Genomic DNA, 15,491 nt, shown 5'->3' on the forward strand with positions numbered 1-15,491 from the left:
ATTTACTGAAGCTACCCTGGTTGGGTAGGAGATGAAGGAGAACTGAGCAATTGGAATTTAGACAAAATAGGGTGACTTTCTGAAGCTCAGTTCAAAGATTTCCAGCTTTGGGGGATTGGGTGTCTTTTACTTTTGAAGAACTGATCCTGATGCATTGAAAGATGCTTTTACTCCTAATGTTTGATTGCTCTCCTATGCTCAGTTTGTATCTTTGAAAGTAAATAGATATAACAGAAGCATAAAAGGACCCAGTACTTACTCCTCTCTAGAGAACCGTCCTATAAATAGCTGTCATGAACCTTCCTACTGCTTGGGAAAGGGGGACTCTGTTAAATGCTGCAATACATTAATCAAGAAAACTCCAGTAGAACACAAGCCAACACTTTTGACAACTACAAAAAAATATTTTAAGCTATATGCATTTTCCCCCTGGCTCCATTGGAGTCTTTAACTATCACCAGCTGCAATTAATTCCCCATCTATTTTGGATCCAAGATGCAAGTAGGTAAAACCACATAATACAGCCTTCAGCAAGCACTCCTTTACTTACATTCTCCCTCTCCAAAACCACAGTAGAATAAATTTGCCAAACCATTGCTATCTAGAAGACCTTTGCCAACCCACAATCATATATAAGATGGGTGTTGTTGTTTTTACAGTTGTCTGGTAAGAAGTCAGGCAGTTATCAAGTGATGATTGCCTACAGGTGTCAAAGTCTTTACTAAGCTTTATAGTTTCAATGAATACAGGTTGCCTGTAAACAGATGGAAATCTGAGATGTTAATGATCTCATATGCTATAACTGAGGCAATGTTTTGATGACTGATAGCTCCTTCAAGTTGTCCTTGCTTGCTTTTTCTAATATAAAGCTTTTTAGATATATATAAATATAAAATCTCAGTCAAATGCTGATTCTATGACAGTTTCTGCAGAAGCAGCAATATTTTAAATATGTGGTTAAGGTCTAGCAGCTCCCAAAATACCATAAGCCTAAAATAATCATCCCATTCCAGTTTATTATAAAGTGATACAATATGGCTTGGTTCTTCTAGTACAGAGAGGGAAAATTATACTTCTTTCTTAATGCACAGCATATCCCTCTTGTAGGATTATATCCAAGACAATGGGCCTACTCCGAGAAACACTGGCTGTCACCTATAATTTTTCATAATTATTTTAATAAATGTCAATTTCCTGCCTTTTCCTTGGAACAATCTGACACTAACTGTAGAATATCTAAATGTTTGGTTTCACATTCCTCTCCCTGTTTTGTATTTAGTAGAAGTTGAAGAGTATTTTTAAAGGTTTAGAAGAGTTCACCAAAATATTTTGCAATATGGTGAAACAGAGATTGGCTGAAACAAACTTATCCCATTAGGAAATACTTCCTTGGTTGATGCTGAGAGCTTAAAGGGCTTTTTATACTGAAACATTAGAACTAAATGTGCCAAGAATCCATTATTTAAATCTTTTATATCTCCTGAAATATCTCTTGCAAGCCAGGTACAATATCAGTGTTGAAAACAGCTTTTTCCTCAATTCTGACATAACCATTTAAGTAATCTATTTTTTATATTTCCTTTGTCACATATGCTAGCTATTCTGTAAAATGCAAAAAAAAAAAAAAAAAAGTCTTCTGCTTGGAATTCCACTGCAAGACCCTTGTGAAAGGAGATAATAAGCAATGCAGTGAATATTGCCCAGTTTTTATCTGCATGTTGAAAATGGTGAAATGTTTCTGAAAAATACTTTATGTGAATGTTTACCTTTTTAAAAAATCCTGCTAAATGCTGCCGACTCCTCTTGAGGGGCAGCCCACACACCTGACTGATGCTTCTTTCACCCTCCTGGAGTATTTGCTTACATAATCCCAGCCAATCTGGAATCTTATAGGAAAACGAGGTGCCAAAGTCATCATTTTATAAAGCCAATCTGATTTGGCAACACTATGTTGTTGCTGAGAGTTAGTGAAATCAATTATAACTGAGAGCAAGAGAAGGGAAAATAAACAAATAGGCACAAATATATTTTCCAAGGTTGTGAAAAGTTGAATAGTGGCAGAACAACTGAATCATTAAAATAGCAGAGCTGGACATAAATTTGGAACAAAATATGAGACAATTCAGACTCAACTCAATGGAGTTATGCAGGCACTAGAAATTTGTCTTTGCAGTTTCTGAACCGTGTTTTACTCTATCTCTCTTACACACACACACCATTGTCTATTAAGTACTATTGGGAGCTGTCTCTGAATTAGAGCAAACATATACAAAAGCTCAAGCAACAGTCGCTCATTTCTGATGCTGAGGTGGCGGCCTTTGCAGTTCAGGTAGATGGTGATATATGAAATAAAAATGAGAATTCAGTGATATCTAGGATTTGGCATTGAATGAAGTTATTGTATTATATTATATGCAGTAGAGGCCATAAGCATTTGAGCATGTGCCTCTGTAGCAAGCACTCTTCCTTTGTTGGGGCTTTTGAGTTTATTAGAAATCCCTGTAAACCCACAATAGCAAGTGGATGGACACGGCACAAGCATGTCATAGAAATTGCTTAACAAAGAAAGAAAGGAGCTCTTTAACAGTGGCACTAGAAGAAACATGTAATGGTTTCCAGTCTGGTGTCCTTGTGCTGTTATACCAGGGGAGTATTATCCTGTTCCTTTTTTTTTTGAAAAGCTTATAAATGGAGAACTATGTATTAATGACTTGATGTTGATGTGTTTGGTTTCTCTTTTATTTTATTTTTTATAAAAGGGATGAAATAAACTGCATCATCAGTGTAAATCTAATCTAATGATGTGTCCTGCCCAAGTTTTACTACTAATGAAGCAGGAAAGGAAAACAAGTGAGTCGTGTTAGAGACCTCATCACCTCTCTGCTGCCTGCAAGCCTCTCAAGAGTGCATCTGCTCTGAGATCTTCACACTCAGCCTTAGCCTGTGGACAAAATTTGCCACCCCTAACATTTGCTTTGTGCAGTGGGCACCTCACTTTGCCTCAGGGCAGGGCCAGCCATGGATCTAATGGTGTGTTCACAAACATCTTAGCGGTTCATTGAGAAGGGTCTGTCAGACAATCAGCTAACAGTGCAACTTTTGTGACAGAAATGAGAGGTCAGTGTGGTAGGACTGAAGGGAACTGTGATTTATGGAGGGCTGTGGATGCCACCAGCTCCTGGCAGCAAGCCAAGGGGATCAGAGGCAAGAGGGGAAGAAAAAGCAGGAAAGCTGAACAAAGATGTTATAGGAAGCTGAGTGAGAGGGAGCTCAGGAGATCGCTGGCTAAAGCAGAGGCTGATGAATGAAAGCTGGGCTGAAGTGGGGCTAAAATGCCTCCTAAAGCATGGGCGTAGACAGGACTTTGTGGGGGGCAGGCTTTTGTTAGGGGGAAGCAGAACCTCAGATTTTTATTGATTTTTATTTATTGGGGGGCAGCTGCCCCCCTGCCCCTCCTTGGCTACACCCATGTCCCAAAGATTGATTCAGGCCTTTCTGAGGGTCTCCTACCTTAATACAAGGTGGATAATTGGTTCTTTCCCCTCTTTTGTTTTCTTTTTTTTAAAAGTGTTGCCTCTGTTTCATGCAGTGACTTAGAGTCCTGCAACAACTCAACCACATTCTAGGCTGAAAGAGAGAGCACGTCTACAACACGCTCCATTCATTTAAAGCACCCCTTCCTGCCCCCCAAAAAAACTTCTGGGAATTGTAGTTTGTTAAGAGTGTTCTGTGAGGGATAACTACAGTTCTGAAGTTTCTTTGGTGGAGGCAGATGTGCTATAAATGGTGTGTATGCAGCCTTGGTAAACGAGGCAAGGGACATATATACTTGAACAGTTCCAGAATTGTAGACATTTTCTGAAATTGATTCCAGACTGAAAGAGGCACTATTTTTTATTTATATATATATATAGAGAGAGAGAGAGAGAGAGAGAGAGAGTTAGTTTTCATCTTGTATTTTTCTGCTGCTAACTGTCCAGAGATCATGGATGAAGGGCAGCATACAAATTAATTAAATAAATAAATAGTAATGATTGGATCCCACTATGTTCAAGTTTTATGTGAGCCACTAATTATGAGCCACTAATTATGTGAGCCACTAATTAAGTCCACACTGACTTATCGTGTTCTGGTGCACCTGTCTTCAATGTCTCGCAATGCCAGTTGGGAATGCTAGCACAAGAGCAGCACAACCCCATCTCACCTAAAGATCTGTCCAGTCTGTGAGCCATGGGACTCAATGCACTGCCTCTAGACTGGCTGTTACAGGATCATGGTGGAGATATCAACAGCCGAAATAGATCCCAGATGCATGAGGGACCACCTTGTATTTAGCCACTTAGCAGAGAACTAATGCATGCAAGGAGGGCAATTTGTGAACAAGTGAAGAGTGTGAATTTTATGGGAATGCTTTTTGTAGACACTTTTCCATCTGGATGTTATCTCAGAGCTTGTTTTGAAAAACAGCAGCTCAGCTTGACCTTGATATGCTTGGATTTCCAAGTGTGATAATAACCAAGACTTTAAAGGTGGGGGGGGGGATAAAGAGAAGATCTCCCTCCCCCACCCCATGTTCTGCTGGCTTTCAAAATAGATACTGGGATTTAACACAGAAGGCAATGTGCTACATTTTCGTGGATTATTGACATTTGCTCTATCCTGTTTTATTATCATATAAGAATATATTTTATAAATAAAGGTTAAAATAAGGAGAACAGTGCCTGTTTTTGAACTGTGTGGGTAAAGGTTTGTATAGAGCCATCTTGTCTGGGAAGAAAGTCTTTAAATGTCTAGGAACACTAGAGGCTTTAAATCTCACAACTTCTTGCGGAGGGGGAAATCACTTTGGTAGGAGGTCTCAATCTCTGACAAGTTCTTGCGGCACTGGGGGTGACACCCACAATTTTACCTGCCAGGTGGTGGATAGCTACCTCACACCAGATCACCCACTTGTTTCAATAGCATGTGAACTCCTCCCCCCCCCCCGCCATTCCATCTTCCCTTGTTGTAAAGGTAAAGGTAAAGGACCCCTGACAGTTAAGTCCAGTCGCAGACAACTCTGGGGTTGCGGCACTCATCTCGCTTTACTGGCTGAGGGAGCCGGCCTTTGTCCACAGAAAGTTTTTCTGGGTCATGTGGCCAGCATGACTAAGCCACTTCTGGCGAACTAGAGCAGCGCACAGAAACACTATTTACCTTCCCACCAGAACAGTACCTACCGTATTTTTTGCACCATAACACTCACTTTTTTCCTCCTAGAAAGTAAGGGGAAATGTCTGTGCGTGTTATGGAGCGAATGCCTACGGGTGGCGGGGGGATCTGCTGCAGTTGTGAGCAGAGGATCCATGGTCCCCTTCCTTCCCTCCTCCATGGCTCGCTTTGAAACAGCAAAGCGGGAGAAGAGCCGCTGAGTGGGGAGGAGAGAGGGACAGAGAGCCTGCTTGCTTTAAAGGAGCAAAGCGGGAGAGGAGAGGAGCCGCTTACACGAGTGTAAGCGGCTCCTGTCCGGTTGGCTCCTTTAAAGCAAGCAGGCTCTCTGTCCCTCTCCCCTCCCCACTCAGCTGGCTAAATAGCAGCAAAGTTTTTCAGCGAGCCGGGGAGGAGGGAGAGAAGCAGAGCCTGCTTGCTTCTCCTCTTATACCCCTCTTCTGCATTATTAACAGCATCCTTCTCCACCCACCCCACGCGTGTTCCTTGTCCCTTGAGTGCTTTTCATTCCCTCCCCACTTAAAACATGGTTACAAAGCACAGATCCACATGGATCCTCAGGATTTTTGCACTGGGTCACCCCAAATTCACCATCAGATCACATAGCATGTCCATGGCTACAGCTTGCACCAAAAAAATCACGCACCCACTGTTGCCTGGGGCCGCAGTGGTGCAAAAACGTGGTTACAAAGCATGGATCCACATGTTTCCTCAGGATTTTTGCATTGGGCTACCTCAAACTCACCGTCAGATCACATGTCTGTGGCCACAGCATGAACCACAAAAATCATACATCCACTGTTTTGTTTAGAATAATTTTTTTCTTGTTTTCCTCCTCTAAAAACTATGTGCGTGTTATGGTCGGGTGCGTGTTATAGAGCGAAAAATACGGTATTTATCTACTTGCACTTTTTGGTGTGCTTTCGAACTGCTAGGTTGGCAGGAGCTGGGACAGAGCAACGGGAACTCACCCCATTGCAGGGATTCAAACCGCCAACCTTCTGATCGGCAAGCCCAAGAGGCTCAGTGGTTTAGACCACAGTGCCACCCGCGTCCCTTGTTTGTAGTGAGGCCCAATGATGATAGGGATGAAGTTGGTTTTTGGTTTTGATAACTCAAATGTTGGAGCTAGGAAATGGAATGGGGGGTAAGGGTGGGTAGATCACTGTCAGTTTTTTATACTGGGAGTAGATCTCAGGGAGTTGGACATGCCTGCTATATACTACATTCATTTTTTTTCTTTTCAATGACTGTCATGCAAATGGTTGGTTCACACAGTCATGCGTCATTGGCCACATTATTGAAAGCTTTCACATTTCATTTTGCAGATTTGGGGGGAGTTTCTTCTAGCTCCAATATATTCCAGACAGGTTGACCAAGTTACCAACTGGATGGGCAGCTGCAAGTGCCATTCTCATCAAAAGCCACAAATGCTGCTTGGCATGAAATGGATAAATCTGTGCATACACAGAAAGACAAAAAGGACACAGAATTATTGTAACTCAAGAGGCATCTACTCAGTCCACAATTTTGCGATTTCTCTCTGGTTCTGTGTCAAACTCTTCAGCATGCACTTTAATATTCACTTTCAGGACAAGAGCAAAAGAGCTCCCAGATGGCACAAGCACATTGCAAGAGACCGTTTCCTGCAGATCAACTGTTCCTGCCAATGGTCACTTCACAGTTGTGATGGAATATTAATCTGGCATGATCCCCCCACCCCCCATACTTAGAATCCGATATGGATGGAGGGAAAAGATTTGTATGGCAGGTGTGTCTGCAGATTCCATATCTGGTGTTTTGGCTACAGTTTTTTGTTACCTCTTGGCCAATGTTAACTGCAATGATCAGCAGTTATTTGTTATTTCAGCTGCTTATATGCTGGTTAAGCATCCAAGTTTCTAAGAAGTGTACATAGAAATTACCAAAAGCATACAGCAAATAAAATCAATTAAAATTACAGTCATACCTCGAGTTACGAACGCTGCAATTTGCACATTTTCAGGTTGTGGACCGCGCCGAACCTGGAAGTACCGGAACAGGTTACTTCCAGGTTTTGATGTTCGCACATGAGCAGAAGCACAAAATGATGTCATGCGCATGCGCATAAGCACTGAATTGCATCACGCATGTGCACAGACGCAGCGCTTCATGCTACGAATGCTGTGGGTTGCGAATGTGCCTCCCGCATGGATCACGTTCACAACTGGAGGTATGACTGTAATCCTAAAAACTGTCAGTAATAGAATCTTCTGAAAACCCTTTTACATAATTTTATTTGATTAATTCAGTAACTTGTAAAAATGAGAGAAGAACACATGATCAGAATATTCACAATGGGACCCTTTGGCTGGACTGTATTATTTCAGACAAGACGCAGAGGACTTCCATGTAAAATGATTTTGATTTATTCATACTAATTCCATGGGTGATATCCAACTAAGTCATACTCAGAGTAGACCCACTGAAATTAATGAACTTAAGTATACTTATTTCAGAGGATCTACTCTATCATTGAATGTCACTCCATTTTTCTAAATAAAACACAGTGGCCAATGGAATAATTAACTAATTTTAAAAACCTTTACAATCTTAAAGTGACAGTTTAGAAACATAACATAAAGATAATGACCCTAAAATACTATTCTAAAAATTAGCAGCTGGAAATAGACAATTGAATTGCCATGGCAGCAAATGATCTCTGAGATGAGAGAGTCTTTATGTTCTGCTAGTGGCCACAAGGGAGAGGAAGCAGGCAACCCTCCTGAATGGAGAATTCTAGAACCTTGGTTGGGACTGCATGTAACCGTAAGTGAAATCATGGCTCAGGGGGAATGTGCTATTGTGCTGGCTCCCCAGTAGCAGATTGCTGCTGTTTTGCTCCTCTGTTTAACTCCTTTGGTTCTTGTAGCTTAGCGTGGCATGGCAGCTAAGTCAAGGTTTGGCTTAGCACATCATCCAAAAGAAGAATCATAGTTAAACTCTCTCCTCCTTAACCACAAGCTGTAGCCAACAGGAAATTTGGGCTTAGCTGCTGCACTACACTGAGCTAAAAGGACAGGAGAGGATCAAAGCGGGTATAAGCTCCTCTCCAGGAGCTACACATGCACTTGGTCCTGGCAAGCCATAGTTCAGCTTACCCATGACCAACAAACCAGGCCACAGTCACTTCTCAGGTGTAAACACAGAGCAGGACCCCTGAACCTGATCTAAGCGCTTATATGGACAGATGTGACCCTTTGTGTTCCCTAGGCCAAAGTCATTTAGGGCTCCAAGGCTAAATACCAACACCATGAATGGAGGTGAGAAATAAATCTCAAAGGAGAAGCGGAAGGTGTGCTTGGAAGTCCCAGAGATAGAGATAGATAGATAGATGATAGATAGATAGATAGATAGATAGATAGATAGATGATAGATAGATAGATAGATGATAGATAGATGATAGATAGATAGATAGATGATAGATAGATAGATGATGATAATAGATAGATAGATAGATAGATAGATGATAGATAGATGATAGATAGATATAGATAGATAGATAGATAGATAGATAGATAGATAGATAGATAGATGATAGATAGAGATAGATAGATAGATGATAGATAGATAGATAGATAGATAGATAGATAGATAGATAGATTATTCTTGGAAGGCAGTTCTGTGTGCCTCTATTACCCAGAACTCCTAATAACCTGAATATAGCCAGATCCAAAATAGTGTATTTTCCGCTGTGCTCTTCTGTAAGTTTGAAATCAATGCAACCTTCTCAAAGAAGTACTGCACATTCTCTATATCTTGGTTAGTAAAACATTTGGCTTTCCTGCAAGCCATTATGACAAGTCAGGCTAAACAATCTGGGTTGATAATCTAAAAGATCTTCATGGCTGGAACAGTAATTTGTAGACTTGAAAACAAGAACTGAAATAACCTTGATAGATCAAAGGAAGTTCAACAACATTTTGACTTAATCACGAGCGAAAGTATTCACAGAGAGTTGCAGTGAACTGACACAGGGTGTGAATTGTGAAATAGAACTGACTTTAATTGTCAGCTTGTACACTGCAAACCACCCACCAAGTGTTAAAAGAAGGAAACAGAATTGATGATGAGCATTTACAGAATTTATGCTCTAAGGATGTGTGATGAGATGAATGCAACTAAGGAAAGTCCAATGCTGTAAAGAAAAATATTGCATAGGAACCTGGAATGTAAGAACCATGAACCTGGGTAAGTTGGATGTGGTCAAAAATGAGATGGCAAGAATAAATATTGACATCCTGGGCATCAGTGAACTAAAATGGACGGGAATGGGCAAATTCAGTTCGGATGACCATCATATCTACTACTGTGGGCAAGAAACCCGCAAAAGAAATGGAGTGGCTCTCATAGTCAACAAAAGAGTGGCGAAAGCTGTACTGGGATGCAATCTCAAAAATGATAGAATGATCTCAATACGAATCCAAGGCAGACCTTTTAACATAACAGTAATCCACGTTTATGCACCAACTACTGGTGCTGAAGAAACTGAAATTGACCAATTCTATGAAGACTTACAACACCTTATTGAAGTGACACCAAAGAAGGATGTTCTTCTCATTATAGGGTATTGGAATGCTAAAGTAGGGAATCAAGAGATAAAAGGAACAACTGACAAGTTTGGCCTTGGAGAGCAAAATGAAGCAGGGCAAAGGCTAATAGAGTTCTGTCAAGAGAACAAGCTGGTCATCACAAACACGTTTTCCAACAACACAAGAGACGACTCTACACGTGGACATCACCAGATGGGCAGCATCGAAATCAGATTGATTATATTCTCTGCAGCCAAAGATGGAGAAGCTCTATACAGTCAGCAAAAACAAGACATGGAGCTGACTGTGGCTCAGATCATCAGCTTCTTATAGCAAAATTCAAGCTTAAACTGAAGAAAGTAGGAAAAACCACTGGGTCGGTAAGATACAATCTAAATCAAATCCCTTATGAATACACAGTGGAAGTGAGGAACAGGTTTAAGGATTTAAATTTGCTGGACAGAGTGCCTGAAGAACTATGGATGGAGGCTCGTAACATTATACAGGAGGCAGCAACGGAAACCATCCCAATGAAAAGGAAATGCAAGAAAGCAAAGTGGCTGTCCAACGAGACCTTACAAATAGCAGGGGAGAGAAGGCAAGCAAAATGCGAGGGAGATAGAGAAAGATACAGGAAATTGAATGCATATTTCCAAAAAATAGCAAGGAGAGACAAGAAGGCCTTCTTAAACAAGCAATGCAAAGAAATAGAGGAAAACAACAGAATGGGAAGAACCAGAGATCTGTTCAAGAAAATTGGAGATATGAAAGGAACATTTCGTTCAAAGATTACCATAATAAAGGACAAAAGTGGTAAGGACCTAACAGAAGCAGAAGACATCAGGAAGAGGTGGCAAGAATACACAGAGGAATTATATCAGAAAGATATGGATGTCTCGTACACCCCAGGTAGTGTGGTTGCTGACCTTGAGCCAGACATCCTGGAGAGTGAAGTCAAATGGGCCTTAGAAAGCACTGCAAATAACAAGGCCAGTGGAAGTGATGATATTCCAGCTGAACTATTTAAAATTTTAAAAGATGATGCTGTTAAGGTGCTACACTCAATATGCCAGCAAGTTTGGAAAACTCAGCAGTGGCCAGAGGATTGGAGAAGATCAGTCTATATCCCAATCCCAAAGAAGGGCAGCGCCAAAGAATGCTCCAACTACCGCACAATTGCACTCATTTCACACGCTAGCAAGGTTATGCTTAAAATTCTACAAGGAAGGCTCAAGCAGTATGTGGACCAAGAACTCCCAGAAGTGCAAGCTGGATTTAGAAGAGGCAGAGGAACCAGAGACCAAATTGCAAACATGCGCTGGATTATGGAGAAAGCTAGAGAGTTCCAGAAAGACATCTACTTCTGCTTCTTTTTGTTGTTGTTGTTTGTTTGTTTGTTTTTTGTTTGTTTGTTCTGCTTCATTGACTATGCAAAAGCCTTTGACTGTGTCGACCACAGCAAACTATGGCAAGTTCTTAAAGGAATGGGAGTGCCTGATCACCTCATCTGTCTCCTGAGAAATCTCTATGTGGGTCAAGAAGCTACAGTTAGAACTGGATATGGAACAACTGATTGGTTCAAAATTGGGAAAGGAGTACGACAAGGCTGTATTTTGTCTCCCTGTTTATTTAACTTATATGCAGAATTCATCATGCGAAAGGCTGGGCTGGATGAATCCCAAGCCGGAATTAAGATTGCTGGAAGAAATATCAACAACCTCACATATGCAGATGACACAACCTTGATGGCAGAAAGTGAGGAGGAATTAAAGAACCTTTTATTGAGAGTGAAAGAGGAGAGCGCAAAATATGGTCTGAAGCTCAACATCAAAAAAAAACGAAGATCATGGCCACTGGTCCCATCACCTCCTGGCAAATAGAAGTGGAAGAAATGGAGGCAGTGAGAGATTTTACTTTCTTGGGCTCCATGATCACTGCAGATGGTGACAGCAGCCACGAAATTAAGAGACGCCTGCTTCTTGGGAGGAAAGCAGTGACAAACCTAGACAGCATCTTAAAAAGTAGAGACATCACCTTGCCAACAAAGGTCCGTATAGTAAAAGCTATGGTTTTCCCAGTAGTGATGTATGGAAGTGAGAGCTGGACCATCAAGAAGGCTGATCGCCGAAGAATTGATGCTTTTGAATTATGGTGCTGGAGGAGACTCTTGAGAGTCCCATGGACTGCAAGAAGATATCAGCCCTGAATGCTCGCTGGAAGGACAGATCCTGAAGCTGAGGCTCCAATACTTTGGCCACCTCCTGAGAAGAGATGTTTCCCTGATGTTGGGAAAGATGGAGGGCACAAGGAGAAGGGGACGACAGAGGACGAGGTGGTTGGATAGTGTCTTTGAAGCTACAAACATGAGTCTGACCAAACTGCGGGAGGCAGTGGAAGACAGAAGTGCCTGGCGTGCTCTGGTCCATGGGGTCATGAAGAGTTGGACACGACTAAACAACAACAACAACAACAATCTAATTCGGAAGGAATATTATAGTTGAATGTAAACATGATCTACAATTAGTAAGCATTCTTTTTCATCTCCAGTAATACGTGTCTTAACAGTGAGACCTCACTGCAGCCAGTGCAATTGCCTAGTTCACCACACATTGTGTTCTGTAAGAATTTGCCCTACTTCGTTCTTCAGAGTAATGGCAGCTGCCACTAATGGGGTGAGGGGAAAGAGACTTTGTGCTGGTCATCAGGCCGTGGCATTTTCCACCTGCCTTGCTCCACCTTGCAGCCCTAGCTAGGAACACTTCCCAGATCATGACTTCAGGAACAGCAGAAGCAGCTGGAAAGATAGAAGAGTTCAGGGATATCTTGGGGGGGGGGGGGAATAATAAATTTATAAGTTGTGTGTCTTTGTTTCTCAGTTTGATCCTTTTTCATGGGTTTGCATGTATTGTGGTATTTTATGCATTGTGACTTACTGATATTTTCATTTATTATAGTTTAGTAATTATTTATTGTACAGTAATTGCTAATTGTCTGTTTAATTATTAATATTTAATTTTATTGTGTACTATTATACTGTAATGGATTGTTGAATATACCTTTATTTGAAATCAGTTTATTTTAAAGTTATTTTTTTATTAGGACTTTTTTGTATTGGATCAGATTGTTATAACATATGTGATCTCTGTTGTATATTTTGTTTATTGTTTCTTCAGCTTGTAAACAGCCTTGTGCATAGTAATATGGAAAGGTGGTATACAAATTAAAAGTAAAATGAAAATGAAACAAAAAAGGGATAGATACAGCATAATGATTCTGGGAAATGAGTTAAGTTGAACTAGGCTTAGTTCAAGGGAGGAAACTGTTTTCCTGTTTGTTAGCTTTTTGCACTGTCCAAACCACCCATGAAGGCACGGAGGAAGGCAGTGAATAACACAAGACCCAAGTGTGGCTGAAACAGGCCACAACCAAAAGGCTATCTGACTTTTAGAAGACATCTGAAGGCAGCCCTGTTTAGGGAAGTTTTTAATGACTGCTGTTTTAATGTATTGTCAATATTTTGTTGGAAGCTGCCCAGAGTGGCTGGGGAAACCCAGCAAGATGGGTGGGGTATTAATAATAAATTATTATTATTATTGACTACAATGAGGTAAGTGGGGTTTGTTGTGTATTAATCCACACAGAATATTAAGTGATTCCATACCCTACAAATTACTTTTTTGCAATAACATGCTAGAATAATAATAATAATAATAATAATAATAATAATAATATTTATACCCCACCCATCTGGCTGGACTTCCCCAGCCACTCTGGGTGGCTTCCAACAAAATATTAAAATACAGTAATCCATCAAACATTAAAAGCTTCCCTAAACTATTTCTATTTCTCATGTTACCATTTCTTAGACAGGAAGCACTTACAGGAATAGCTTTGTGTTCATAATTTGCCGTGGTAATTTGGACCAGTCCACAGACTGGTGTGAAGTTTGAGTCAGTGGTCCTGGGTCTCAGTTGGAACTGTCAATGCATACAGCAGTCACAACAGTTACTTTCAGGTGTCAGTGGGTATGGATATATTTTCAAGTATAAAAATATGTTCTTATCAGGTATGGATGGCAGGAGCACATGGGTCATTTTAACAAAGGCAAAAGTTGTAGCTGTTTGAACTTTCCAGAGGCACTGGGTGCCCAGCAGGACACAAAAGCAGCCCATGGACTTAAATGGGAGGGCAGATTGCCTTGAGAGTGTGGTATGATGGAAAAGAACTGAAGAATAATGCCTGATTTCTACTGACCTGAGTGGGTTTTGAACAGAAAACCCAGGGGTGATAGGTTAACTGTCTCACTAGCAAGCCTTTGAAACCTCCAGTCCTCCTGGCAGACTATTTTTCCACTGCTCTGCTGCAATCTTCCTCCTACATACATTTTTATATCTCCCTGGAGACAACATTGAAATAAAGGTTGAAACGATCTTTCAAACTACTGTGACTTTAACCTTTCATCAGCCATCACAAATAAATCACCACTTTGAATTGACATGAAATAGATCCTGATCTTTTAAAGCCATTATAATACTGACCCTTAATATTTAATAAGTTAATTTTCTAAGTCTATTTTAAAATTAACTTTAGTGCCAGTCATGGCTGATCCCTGATTTGCTCCCTGTCACAGGCTGATACCTCTATATTGTTAAAGTAAGCAAAACTTACTCAGTGAGTTGTAAGAGAGTCACTTCCATTCAGCCCAACACTGCGGTTCTAAGACATTCCCTTCGAAAGTCCTTGAACTGCGTAGTTCTGTCCTTGAAACTGATAGATATTTGTCTCGTTTCTCATTTCCCAGTGGGCAGTATTACATAGTTGATTAGAAGGAAACAGAAGTAAGGACACATAGAGACAGAACAGTACCATATAACATTAGGATATGTATTCCATACAGTGTTCTCAAGATGAGACAAATCCATATTTGACTTAGGCTGTAATCATGGGCTCACTTGCTAGGAAGCCAACCCCACTGAACCCACAGGGGCTTACTTCTGAGTAATGAGTTTTAAAACACAAAACCAAGAAGCTAGGGAAGAAAAACCCTACAATAATGTGGACACCAGTTGGTTGAAGAAGTCCATGCTGATAGATATTGAATGGTCCAAGATCAGAATGGAGCCATAACAAATAGGATTTCATAGTCCAATGCTATCCAACATCTCTGAACAAAAAACAAAGAGCAGGTGGCATATTTATCTATGTCGCAGATGGTGTAGCCAGTTTTTGGGCTAAGCTAAAAATCCAAAAATAAGTGGAGGGGTTGGCTGTGAAATTTAGCAAGAACAAGATAGAGGGAAACTGATGGGTAAGTAAACTTAAAGGTGAAAAGAAACTGAACGTAAGTCAAAGTACGATCTTGTAGGCAAAAGCCTATTGTCATCCTTTCCCAACCTGGTGCCCTCCAGGCATTGTTGCAATGTAAGCTGAAACCGGATCTAAACCCCATTCAGTTCTGGGGCTACTGCTGCCTAAAGCTGGCAGAGGGAAAACAAGCCTTTAAAATTGTGTATTATGTCAGGTTACCAGGTCACATGATCCAGCCTAAGTCCCCCCCCCCCCGTCCCACCATATTACACCTCTGGAACAACCCTTCAGCCAGCTTCAGTTGGGGTGAGTAAATTACTGGGGAGTATCTTTGGCTGACCCCAGGCTGGTGACTTAACCCTGACTAAGCCAGAAAGCTGCTGCATCCTAAGTTGCCCATCTCAA

General features: G+C 41.0%; 1 long non-coding RNA gene across 1 annotated transcript; it reads right to left on the bottom strand.

Moving 5' to 3' along the window:
- Positions 1-1,809: 1,809 nt before the first annotated feature.
- Positions 1,810-15,274, bottom strand: LOC308475969. Its single transcript, XR_013985594.1, has 3 exons — positions 14,448-15,274; positions 14,034-14,175; positions 1,810-1,886 (listed from the first exon to the last, which is right to left on the bottom strand). It is a non-coding gene; the product is annotated as an uncharacterized lncRNA (long non-coding RNA).
- Between the last annotated feature and the right edge of the window lie 217 nt (positions 15,275-15,491).

Source organism: Podarcis pityusensis (assembly GCF_964106645.2).
Source record: "Podarcis pityusensis genome assembly, chromosome: 4".
In the NCBI taxonomy this organism is placed as follows: Eukaryota; Metazoa; Chordata; class Lepidosauria; order Squamata; family Lacertidae; genus Podarcis; species Podarcis pityusensis.